The sequence below is a fragment of the Erpetoichthys calabaricus genome, chromosome 1 (assembly GCF_900747795.2).
Source record: "Erpetoichthys calabaricus chromosome 1, fErpCal1.3, whole genome shotgun sequence".
Classification (NCBI taxonomy): domain Eukaryota; kingdom Metazoa; phylum Chordata; class Cladistia; order Polypteriformes; family Polypteridae; genus Erpetoichthys; species Erpetoichthys calabaricus.
The window spans coordinates 311798929-311812749 of NC_041394.2; the positions used below are offsets into that span (position 1 = coordinate 311798929).

Below are 13821 nucleotides of genomic sequence, written 5' to 3' on the forward strand. Positions count from 1 at the left end.
TTGCCAATGGTTATAAGCCTATACATGAAGAGTGGCCCAGATTTAAGTAACAGACAGCTGTTTGGTGACTATAAAGAAATCTTTTCATCAGATCTCCTTTATTAGATGTCTGGGATTTTTGAGTGGCACACTGGAAGCACTTCATAGAGAATTTAACTGATAGTTTTAAGTGAATTTATCAAACCATTGCATTAAAAGTAGTTTTGAAATACTTTAATTAAAGTGCTAGAAGAGACATGGGCTACAGATGTAGGGGTTGGCTCTGTATCGTATGAGTTTAAAATGTATGATTATTCAAAATGACTCAGGTAAAGTGCTGAAAATCAAATTATTACTGGAACTTTGCTTCACTTAAAGACATGGTAATGATTTTTCAATTCAAGCAAAGGTTACCTGTTTTCCATCTGTGTGCTTCAGATAAGAAATCAAATCATAGTTATTGGAATAAACCATTTCTATCAATATATCCACCCATTCACATTTCTTATCTGTTCAACTTTATGAGACAGTGGAGATTACTCCATTGATGGCCAGTACGGCACAGGAAGCATAGTCCATCACATAATAGCAGAAATCCATACAGTATTCAGGCATTTTAAAAGTGATCAGCAATCTGACATGATTCTTTTATACCACAGGAATCCAGAGTTCATTTATTTGTAAATATTAACATCCTTCCATATTCTTAACCTATTTATTATATTACAGGGTCTAATATAGCAAAAAGAGATCCCAAGATATGAAGCCCATTTTTGTAAACATAACATTCACAAAGCAACCACTTCAGGGTCACAGTAGACCAGAGCACTGGGCACAAATCAGGCTCGTTCATAATTTGGTATCGCCAGTGAAGGAAAACCAGAGTATCCAGACAAAAATCCATCTAGACATGGGGAGAATATACAAACACTACATGGACATTTACCATGGGACATTGAAGCTGTTAAACAGCAGGGCTAACCACTGCTCTACCATGCCAGCCATAAATTCATTTATTGATAGGGAAAACTTTAAATACCTTAGTTAAGGTCATACACCCTTTGACCATGTGTTAGGATAAAGCGGGTTGGACAATGACTGACTGCCTGACTAAGGTCATACATATAAACTCACATGACAAATTGGAATGCTCCATGGGTTTTACCTCTTTGAAATGAATTTTGCATGAACTGTTCACTTGCTACTTTTTATTTATATTGGCATGGTGAGCTGAAACTGATGTGCTGCACACTTTATAGCCCTAAGATACAGAGGCTACTCATTTCATGATGAGAAAAGCAACTCAAAGTCAGTGCTGAATAATGCTTCATCACAACTATATTGCCTCACAGATACATAGACTGTATTGCCAAGAATTGTACAGGGCATTTTTTAAAAAACTATCTGATGACCTGACTTATTCTGCATGACCATGCATATCAATTTTTTTATACGATGAACCATTGGGGGAGCTATTATTTTACTCTTTGTAACAGAATACATGCAAAAGTGATACTTAAGGATTAAGGATACTGGTCACTTGATAGGTTTGATATGCTTAGGTTTAATAAGAGATTGATATAGTGTGTTTTTTTTTTTCGGAAAACTTTTTATGTGTAATTCTAACAGTTTATGTTATATACCTTTCAAATTAATATAATGAAACATTACTGAAATGAAAAATTTCAGGTTACATTATATGCTCATTTACAGACATATTAAAATTTGTGCTGGTTAGTTGACATCTTGAGAGAATGTGAATTTTAAGTCATGTAGGTGTTTTTAGATAATTTTACATTTCACCTGCACTTATATTGATTCCAAATTAGTGTTTCTACTGGTTAAGATCCTCATGCAGCATTTCTTCTAAAAGGTTAATGATTCAAATCAATACATACATCCCTAGGCAGTACTGGATGCAAGGATGAAATAACTATGGACAAAGCACCACTATGTTGCAAGGCACTCACACTCACACACACACACATTCACAATGGACCAGTTTGGACTCAGTAAATAAACTAAGCTGCACATCTTTGGGGTATAGTAGGAGAACTGGAGAGCCCAAAGGAAAACCCAACACAGACCAAAATGGACCGGGTGTGGGATTCTGACACATGATGCCAAATTGGTGAAGCACCAGTGATACTCATTGTGCCACCACCTTCATCAAAATTCATAAAATTATGAAATCAGGTGTCACACATGCGTATCTGAAGTTCACCTTCTGAGCTCATCAGAAGTAAGCACTGCCACTCCAGGACACGAGTGTGTGCTGTCACTTATTATATCATCTCCTTTGGTTCCCACAGCCCTGAGAAGCCACCTATGAAGGGAAACTGATTCCATCCCTCCAGTCACTCCACTTTATAGCTTGTCTCAATGAGGAGAGTGCAGACCAGAGAGTGCAGCTCCCACCTGAAAACACATGCTAAAATCCTCTTGTTTATTCTTTAAGTTCACACTGCTTTTGATTTACCATGTGCCATCGAGTTTTAGTATTTTTTGAACCTTGGAAATATTAAAAGGGGAAACACGGTTGGTGCCTCAGCATTTCCTCTGTGACCAGTGTGTTCCCTCAGTCGATGACACAGCTCATAATTTCTTTCACCAACATTTAATTTCAATGCATATAATAATAATTCTAAAACAAACATGTGAAATATAAATGCAGATGTAATTAAACATTGTTTACAAAGCTTTTCCATTTTATAGTCTAAACAACCTTTCCAGCAGTAAACACTAGTGATGTTTTTATTGCTATTGTTTCCTGGAACATTTCTGCCTACTTAAATTACTTTTTAATGAAAATGTTGAAGTATTTATTTATTTAGCATCACAAAATTAGAAACATCACTAAAAGGATGAACATTACGAGTCTGGGAGTGCATTCTGGAAAATGTTTCTTTTATGCCTTGTAAAAAATTAATATTAATTAAGTCTAATCCTTACTATATTCTTAATGTAATTCAGGGATTTTTCTTCACATATACATGTACTGCACATATATTCTTATATAGAAATCATTTCTATTCAAGAAAAAAAATTCTAGTTCAAGAAAAAGCATTTCAGTAAAAGGAATAAATTATAAGCTACTACGAAATACATCTTACACAAGTCAGATTTGACACCCCCACCCGTATTCATTTAGAGAAGGTCATAGTGACATTTTTATAAGTAAAGAATAAAATGTAAGCAAGAGGTGGGACAGCTATTGCCTACCATATGTGAAATATCACAGGTGTAGTGTATCACTAGAAAGAAACAAACATAAGGAATGTAACAACGAAGCTGACGTTAATATTTCATTTAAGTAAAACATTCAAAATAGTAAATATGGTTCAGATCATCTGCAGTCACTGTAATTTATAAACCGAAAAGTATATATACAGTATATATATATATATATATATATATATATATATACACACACATATATATGTGTGTGTGAGTTTTATGTAAAGCTCCTTTATTTTAATTTCTTCTTTACTCTTTAGTTATACCCACTAAATTAGTACTACTTTGGCACGGATTAATATGGAATTTTAAAAAATGCAGATTACTTATTTTGGAATGCGGGGAATGTAATGTCTGAATTTAACTTCTGCCTTAGTCATTGTCTTTGAAGGGTTTGTGATTTCTCTTCATGTTCATTTGGGTTTTCCTTATATATTTGGGTCTCAATACTTTCTGAATCCACTGTATATTATATATATATATATATATATATATATATATATATATATATATATATATTGCTTGTCTCTGATATGCAGTTTTTGTTCTGTATCTTATCAAATTTGATTTCCAGTTATAACCTACCGATATATTTTTTAAGCACACTCATTCATTCCACAGAGATAGAGAGTTGTAACCTGTGCCAGCATAAGGCAGGAAACAACTGTGGGATGCCACCCTTACACATTGCTCAATCCTACACAAGCTCTGCAACCAAGTCCTCCATCACACTAACATGCACATTTTGGAAATGAGTAGGAAACCTATAACATGAGAAAACTGAAAATGGAGAGAGCATGAAAACTGCACATGGACTGTGAAAGAACCAGTAATGAACACAGATACCTAGTTCTGGAATTTTTTAAACATATTGAATTGTTTAAGGAAATTTTGTATTCTTATACATGAGAGCAATATCAGCTAACTTTCTATATAAATATTTATAGATAACCATAAACAGTATTTATACCAATATGACCTATGTTAACTACAAGCATAAAACTTACACATTATAATCAGTACAAAGCCCAACTGCATTACTCTCTTTTCCAGATTGTCAGAAAATAAAATAAAACTCACTTTCTCAGGTTCCATTTATCTGAAGTCAATCTATCTCTTAAAAGTAAACCAACCATAAATGAAGTATCAGAAACAAATATGTGGAATTGTCATTGGTTTCTATACAATTTTTATAACACTGTCTATGAACTGAAATTAAAGATTCTCTATCTTTATTTTATTTGGAATCCTTCACTGGTGCCCTAATCCAAGGCTGTTTCTTGACTGAGGCCCACAGCTGCCAGGATAAACTCAGAACCCCCTTGACCTTAAGTTGGATTAAGTGAGTTATGCCCACACTATCAGAACAGCAAAAAGAGGAAAATTAAATAAAACAAAAGGTAAAACACCAAATTAATCAATATATAGAGAAGCAAACGTGAAGAAACGTTGAAGAGATTTTCTAAGTCAAGATGTTCAATTAGTAGACTGCCAGTATGAATTGTGATATCATTGGATTTTTGGTAAATGATTCTGACTCTGTTACAATAATATACATTTCAAGATGCAGATTTTGAAACTACATTTTCGATCAAACAGTTGTGTAGTGGTTAACCTCACAGTTCCATGAGACTAGGTTTGGGCTTTATGGGCATTGATTTTCCTCTGGGCACTCATCCCACATCCCACTTTCTAGTAACTTTAAATTAGATAGTTATGAGTGTGAGTGAGTAGGCCATCTCGAATTGGCTCCTACCTTATGTTCAGTCTTTCAAAGGTAACTTACAGCTGGTGACCAAAAATCAGAAAAAGTAGGTAAGACAATAAATAGAACCATGAAATGTCCAGAACATCAGCATTTGAAAAATTCACTAAGGTAAGCATTTATTTTTCATATGGTTTCAAACATCAGAGTAAAACTTTCCAGTTGTGTAATCACCACATTATATGAACAATTGGCACAATGTGCAATGCAGATTGATATGCTAATTAGATCCAAATAGTGATTATATCTTCTCTCCATTCATTTTTTTAACAATATTCACAACACCAACAGCAAAAAGGCAGCAACGATCCCTTTGCCTGAATGAAATCTAGCACAGGGAACAATAAGACATATCCACAACCAAAGGCATACATAGCTAGAACTCTTAAATATACTTCATATGATTTCCGGTATCACTAGCATGGTGAGGAACAACCCTGGAAAGTGTGCCAGTCCATCACAAAGTATACACACAAACACAAGCTCCAGTTTACAGTCATTGTTTTTGGTGATGTTAGAGGAAAGCCCATGAAGACACACGGAGGACCTGAATACTCCACAATGATTGGGTGCTAGATTCCAACCCTGTCACTTTGGAAATGGCCTTCAGCCTATCTTGGAACTCTGAGAAGGAAACCCCACAAATATATTGATGCTGCGCTTATATTCCTTGTGGAACAAACACTACCTGCACTACTTTTTTATAATAATATGATTAATTCAGCCTACTAATAAATATTGTAAATACCACACGGGCTGGACAGGCATCCTGGTCAGAAGAGGGGAGGAGAAGGGGATCAGACCTGGAAGAGAGGGCCAGAAAGGATGGACAGACAGCCCACTAGAAGTGGAAGATGTTGCTGGGGACTTTTCACTCCCCCAGCACGCTAGATAACAGCAGCCCCAGATATCGGTGCCCAGTAGGGAACCAGTAGAGCATGCCAAGAGATGTAGTCCAGCAGAGCAGCCCTGCTGGGGTCAGTGGGTGCCACAAGAGGGCACTGCAGGGAGACATGCTCCCTGCTGTATGGGACTTCTGCATGACCCGGAAGCACTTCCAATGATCAGCAGCCATATCACCGGAAGTACTCCCGGGTCTTTAATAAAAGGGACAGCACTCCCTTATCCAGGCGAGTTGGAACTGGGAGGACGGACAGCAAACTGGAGGAGAGTAGTGTGGTGGTGAGAGGTGAATTGTGGAGAGAGAAAAATCTGTGCTTGTGTTACATTGGAGGTATTGTGGTGAAAAAAAATCCTTTATTTGAAACCAGGACTCTTGGGCATGTTCATGTTGGGGTTTGGGAGAAATATACAGGGAGATTCAGTCAAAAGAGGCCCCGAATATTCTGTAATAACTCTCGCTAGGACGAAGCAATCTGCTCCTCAGTATATGGAGCTTCAAACAAAAACAAGCCGAGATGCCCTTGCGTTGGAGCGATGAGGTAGGCGCCAGACAGCTATCACAACATTTAACCTCTGTTTGGAACTTCTGGGTGCATACCACCCATACCCCTTCACTCAGTCACTCGACTTCTCATCAGGATGGTGGTGTACAGTATTGAGCAGCACGTCTTCATGGTGTGAACCTATTGGGTCACCAATTCATTTAAGCGATGTCAGAATAAACTGTATGATCATGAGTTAACAGAAGGTTTTTTCCAGTAAGACTGAACAACGTGTCACACATCAGCAAGGAGCATGGCAGAAACTTCTTCGGCAACAGGGTAATTTAAAAGGGACTTTGGCCACCATGTTCGCCAGATCTAACACCACCAGACTTCTTCTTTTTGTGTATGTTCAAAGGAAAATTCTATCAGAACAAGTCTCGCACTGTGGAAGATTTGAAGGAAAACATCCAACATGAAATTGCTGCAATTCCCCCCGAGACACTTGCTGATATGTTCAGGGACATGGTTCTCAAAGTCAGTCTTGGGGGCCCACTGTGGCTTCAGGTTTTTGGTTCAACCAGATTCAAAGCCATTTTACCAAACCTATATTGTTCCCAAAACACAGAATCTGGGAAATAACAGTTCACTTAATTAGCCCAGGATTCCAATTAAAAACAGAAGCTGGTTGGAACAAAAACCTGCAGCCACAGGGTGTCCCCAGGACCGATGTTGAGAACCCCTGTTCTAGACCTTTAAGCCTGCAACAGGACTTATTACTGAGGCACCTGGAAAATAACAGGACAAGGAAAGTAATAAATGGATTCCGTGTACCACAAAAATGAATACATGGATGAGTAGGATACACTGATTGGCTACTCTATTAGACACACATACTGTGTATTCATTCTGAATATTATATGAGCAGATAAGCAATTGTGTACCTTATGTGTGAGTGCAATTCAGAGGAAGAAAAAGTATGGTACAAATTTAAGTGTCTCTCAATGTATCATGGTAGTGGTGAATGTGTATCAGGAACTACCAACCTCCAGGAGACTTTGTGCATGACAATGACCGCGACAATCCTGTAATTGGAAACACATTTCTCATAAAACAGGCAGATGGAAATTCATGTGATTTTTTTAATGGTTGGACTATAGTTATTTAACTAACAGATGAAAGAGGTTTATCAGAATATATGTCATATGCTTTGCCACTAATGGGATATGGAGTTAATAACCCAACAGAATGTCAATCCTGTTTGCTAAACACAAGAATTTGCAGTTCCAGTAGTTGCTGGTTCCTTTTTATTTAAATTGACCAATATATGGTAAAAATATTCAGCCTAACATCCTGAAGATAGTGGTGAAATAGTTTGTTGTATGTTTGAATGGCGTAGAATGACTAATGCCATTGTTGATCTGGTTCCTCCCTTTATGGCAGGAACGCAAACTTCTTCAAATGTTTTTTTTTCAGCTGAATAACACTCCATGTAACAAAACTAGGACAGCCAATGAACAAGATTATGGAATCATCTTTAATAGGGTAATAATAATATAATAGGGTATCAGTGGAATGAGAAAGTGGCTCATTTTATTAGATACTTGGGTGTGGACATGAATCAACATCTCTGTGCCACAATTCTGGAGTCTATGGCTCAATTAAAATCTCTTCTGAAGGGAACATACTGAAAACTAAAAAAAACTATTAGGATGGCATAGCCTTAAAGTGGCCTCTAAATTTACTGCGTATGGGGCTTTGAACTATGTGTGGTTATTATTAAATATTAGTGTCCATCCTTACTTTTATTATTATATTGGAGATGTTCATGTGTTTTCTTATCTCATGCAGTTATTGGGTGGCACAGAAACACAGTATCTGCTGTTGTATCTAAACTCCAGGGGAATGGGTTCTGTTCCATACTTGATCATGGTCTGTTTGGACTTCAAATGTTTTTCTGCAAATTTTTTTTGTGTACTCAGCTTTCCTACTATATTCTATAAACTTTACATTGGGTGATTATAAGACTGTAAATTGGCTTAGTTTAAATTTGTCAGGTAAACACATGTAGATATGTACATGAACAAGCCGTTCAAATCTCTCAGGTTTGTCCCGACATACATCTAACTCCCTATAAAGCTGTACTGGAGAATGTAGTAACGTGAGCTAGTGATGAAGGAACTAGAATAAACCACAAGATTGCCAGTTCCATCCCCAACTCTGAACAAGTCATTTAACCTGTACCCCCACTGTGAAAGATAAAAAGTATATGTAAGAGAACTGTTGGACAATAGAGCATGCTGTTCACTGTGAAAAGACACTGTATAAGACATAAATATCTGTTAATTTTTAGATGAATTCTTAATGCAAATGTACAGAACAGTTGCTTCCATCTTTCTACAATTTATACAAAGGTAGGCTAAGAGAATTGCCCAGCATAATTTATTGAGTAAGTGGTGAGTATGGCAGTGGCATTATTAGGGTTGGTAATGGTAGATGATGTAATGAATAGAGCTCCTTAATAGAAAGTTAATCCAACTTTAAACAGTGCAGTGTATGGACTTGGCTGTCAAATCCAGCATGGTAATTCCCACTATTAATGGTACACAGAGAGTCAGTCAGTTGATCAAGCCATCCCTCTTGGTGATTTTAGCCTGCAGACATTCAATCATTTCATAAGCAAAGGAGGGGAGTTCCCCTTGGTGAATTCAGCCCATGGATGCTTGATCATTTTATCGAGTTCCCCCTTGGATAATTCAGCCCAAAAAACTGCACAGAAATTTTATAAATTGTCATTTTGGTGTCACCCTTTGTGACGACATCTGCACTCCCACATTCCCCTAGTGAAGCAACTAGAGTATGGCTAGCACCCATGGCTTTCTGTTTTACAATACAGCATCTTAATTACTCAGATACACTGTTTGTATTTTCTGATCTATTCTGTTTGTATTACTTGGTTGTAATGAAACTAGCCTTTTTTTTCTTTTTCCTCATTGTGACTGATTTTTTCCACAGATTTTTATTACACTAGGCTATTTTTACCTAGAAACCCCACCAAGGTTAGTTAGGATTAGATCTAGGCCTGGGTATCTTTTCTTTATTAATGTCTTATGCTTTCATGCATTCTCCACTAACCTTCTAAAGAGTGGTGAACAGGTAATGTAAAAATCAATCTAAGTGTGTTCTGAGCATGGCCAAGACTAGTGGTCCACTAAGAGTGAGGGGTGTCATCTTAATGGGCTTCAATGATTCATGGGTGGTTAAGAAGATTAACTTTTTTTCTGCATCTATAAATGCCATCTGCATTTGGATGACAATGGTGTGACCACAAAAAAGTGGTCTGAACTTTGCCAGAAATAATGTAAATGGATATGAGTTGGTCACTGGCCACGATTCAACAATTAATTAATAGAGAGATATTACTTGGCTCCATTTATGTTAATCTGTTTCAAACCAATATGTTTTCCTGTCTGTTTAAACAAATCTGTGTCTTTATATGTACTCATTATGTAATTAGTCATAAGTAAAATTTGTATTTACATTTTTCCTGAGAACTCATCATAGTGCTATACAAAAATCAACTTAATTGAATTGAATTAATGATACCAAACCCTTTAAAACTTAACGGAAAGCTTCCTGGCACTTATCAGTGTGACTTAAGTTGCTTAGCTCCAAGTTGTTACAAAGACTAAAATATTTATATCAAACAAATATATGAAAACCAATAACAGCACACTGCACAATAACGTGCAGTGAATACACTTGACTTGAGAATTCATAGTTTTCATTCTCTTTCTTTGTACGTTTAGCAGTCGTTTGCTCAGAGGTTGATGCGCTTGCTGCTTCCTGAGCAGCTCTTCTTTTCTCCACCCTAGCGGCCTGCTTCTTCTCTTCTTTTGTCGGCATCTTTTTGTGTTAAAACTGATTAAGTCAGTGTTTGTGTTGTAATTACTTAGTACATTTTCTTTAGTTTTTCACTTAAGCTGGCACTTAAGTCTTCAATCTGCCTCAAGAATGATTTAAGATATGAAGTGGTAGGGGAAGTGATGGCGAAGGTAGTAGGGAATGAGAACGGCCGGCCGCTGCCAAGACTTGATTCTATTATAAAATAAAATAAAAATAAAAAGAAGAATAACCTTGAAGGTCGATAATCACCCCAAAAGAGGACAGTAGAGGTCACTTAGTATATGTGTACCAAATTTGAGGTCAATAGGCCAAACGGTTTGCGAGCTACAGGTGATTTAAAATCCTGGACAAAGCAGGACAAAAAGTCAGCCACGGTAGCGTATTATATAAGAAGATGAAGAGTGAATAGACTGACACATTCACCTGATTTTCAGCCAGTGAAAACAGTCTAAATTTTGTTAAAATAGAAATTCCAAGTTTCAAAGCAGAACACAGTGTCACTGATTATCTGACCATTTGTTTTCAAAACCTGGTTTTTCAATTACAGGGTTTTGGCAGGCCAGAGTGAACCTTAGCACAAGGCAGGAACCAAAGGTAAATGGTAGGGCACACCCATTCAAACTAACATGCACATTTATAGGATAAGTGTGGAAGCCAAGGTGCCTATAGAAAACCCACTTAGACATGAGGAAACTCTAAAGAGACTGCTGGCTAGGAACTGAACCCTTGTTCTTTTAGGTATGAAGTAGCAGGCCGTGTCTACTCCATCTTATTAATATTGTTAATTGCGTTGTCTTCATAGTGGCAGCATTTCTTAGACTTGTGAAGTGTAAATAATTTACTTTCCTTTAATTTTCTAGAACCTAACAATACCGAAGCGTTAAACTAAAGCTGATATTACAGAGACAGAAATCTGCTCCTTGACTCAGCTGTCTAAAATTGAAAGCTTCAGGCTAAATGCCTTCAGTTTACATTGCATTTCCTAATCTCACTGAAAAGTGGCCTTTAGGAAGCGCAAAGTATGATTTGCATCCTGTCTGTCCCACCAACATTTATGGAGGTCTTTTGGCACTAAATTTTAGCTTGACTATTTACGTGTCCCTGAGGACTTCAGACATTTCTGAACCGTGAGACAATCATTATTTATTTATTTTTTCTTTTGCTCATCATCCAAATTCAGGCACTGTTCTGCCTGTAAATGGTCTCAGAGCTCCGACAGTTAAATGTTCCCTCTGCTTCGCCTCAGTGCAGATGTCCTCATTTTTCCCAGCATCCCTCTCCAGGATAACTTCATCTGGCTTCGAGAGAGAGAGAGAGAGAGAGAGAGAGGGGAGAGATTAAGAAAGATCTGCTTTTCATTACTATGCGCTTTGCAGGTCTGACTGGAAGTCTGGCAGTGTGGGGTCTGGAGGAAGGAATTCTGTTTGAGCGTACGGAATGATTCTTTGAGATTTACAAGCAGCAGAGGAGGAGTAGGACAATGAAAACAGCTTTTAATAAGTGTAATAGAGACGTGCCACCCAAACCAGGAAACAGCTATAAAACTAAAATGTTATTTTAACAGAAATTTTGCACAGTTTATATGAGGCATAACCTTGGAAAGCTCAAATAAAACATAGAAAGCCTGTTTCAATCTGTAGCATTTTAGGAATTCTGGTGTTTTATCAATCAATTATCATTTACATCATACAGTGCATTAGCTACAGCATGTTTATTATTTGTACTCTACAAATAGTCTAGGAATTTAGACTATTGCAAAAAAGTATGTTTTTTTTCTTCCAGCCATCTAGAAGGTTAAAACAACAAAATGTCATTCAACTCCCAAACAGAGTGTATTTGGAGACTCATCTTAGCATTCCAGTATTTTTGACTATTGTGCATTCTTATTGCCTTATTATCTTACCTGAATCTGAATTATATTCTATTGAAAAGTAGCTTGTGGTTTGATGGACTGATGCCCCGTCCAGGGATGGTTCCTGCTTTGCACCTCCTCACCAGCCTGAGTAGGACTGAGTGGCATTGATAATGTATGTATGCATGTAGGTATGTGAGGTGCCAGGCAATTATTGCTTAACTCTGTTAACTTCACTTCACTTTGATCATAACCCTTTATGCCATGATTTAATATAGAATGATTCACTTTTCTATTTTCCCTTAGAAAAGTTAAAATTGTACCATCAACATTTATAAATGTAGGATGTAATTGACTTCATACAACATGTAAAACCGTGTGTTCATTTCTGGATTGGCACCTTAAAACCATAAATATTTTTTCTGCCATTATTCTCACTGTAAATAGTGTACATTGTAAAAGTAAACCTAAAGGCAAAACAAAGATGAGGGATTAAAGCATCTCTATGGCACCAAATTCTAGCCAATGCCAACAAACCCAGCCCCCACTCCCACCCCCCAGCCCCAATTTTGTTTTGCAAATACTAAATTCAGTATTTAATTCTAAATAAAAATAATAGCTAGTCATAACTCCAGGAGTCATAATAAAGTGGAGTAATAACATTCTCTAATTGCAGCCTACTGCCTGTCTCAGTGAGCTGCCTGCTATAATAAATCTGATGAGAACAAAATGATAATGATTCAGTCAGGTCTTCTTTTAGGTTTCAATGAATTGTTTTTTTTTTTTTTTTGCAGCTGCAGTCTTTTTTCTTTTTGGAATAAAAAAATAACTGCCCACTATGTACTAAAATCAGACCACTTAATGACAAATGACAAACAGGCAGGTGACACAGTTAAAGCCAACAGTTCAACTTGTCCTGACTATAGTCACATGTGAGTAAAAAAAGCATCTTTCCTCCACTGACAACAACTACAATGCTCCTTTAAGACCACTTAAAGTTAAAAACAGCACTGGCTTACACCTCGTTTCCAATTTTTGCTTTACTTTTGTTTCTCTAACTCATTTATTCACTAATTTACACCAGATTGAAAAGTAACAGAGCTGTGCAATTCTTTGCTTTGTGAAACTTTCAAAGGATAAATTGTCACTCACATTTGGACTTACATTTAAATACAAACATGCAAAGTAATAACAAAACAAACAATTCATACCTGTTTTGAGTATTTTTCTCCCAAATCCAGGGGGTTGTGGGGGTGGGGGCTTCTGTAGTGCAGCTCTCAAGGCCGGAGTGTAATTGCACTAAAAACGTGTTCAGCCAAAGCAAAGCAGGTGTGCACAGCTGAAGGAGGTGGGGGCAGAGAAGGGAGGGTCCAAGTCTTCCTTATTCAATGGATGACAATTGGTTGATAATTCCCTCTGTGCAACTTTTTCCAACTCAGCACTGAACCACGAGGAAAAAAGAAGAAAAAAAAAGGAAAAGAGGGCAAGTCTCAGTCAATGAGCACAACATAAGCTGACACCCACACAACATCATCTGGTAATGATACGTCCTCTGTATCTCAGCCAAGAAAGCTTTATCAACCTTTTTCTTATTCCAAAAGTTTAATTCGTATGCAGATCCCAGACTTCTTTTTAATATGAATGCAAACCAGTCAGGCGTTTCGTGACTTTTACAGTCTAATCCCTCACCCCCTACC

At 37.1% G+C, this 13821-nt stretch overlaps 1 protein-coding gene across 1 annotated transcript in view; it reads right to left on the reverse strand.

Annotated features, from left to right (window-relative positions):
• dcn (decorin) overlaps window positions 1-13558 on the reverse strand; it is an 87928-nt gene extending 74370 nt beyond the window's left edge. The window contains exon 1 of the mRNA XM_028817406.2: window positions 13336-13558. The gene's annotated coding sequence lies outside the window, so the exon portion shown is untranslated. The remainder of the gene's footprint in view (window positions 1-13335) is intronic.
• Between the last annotated feature and the right edge of the window lie 263 nt (window positions 13559-13821).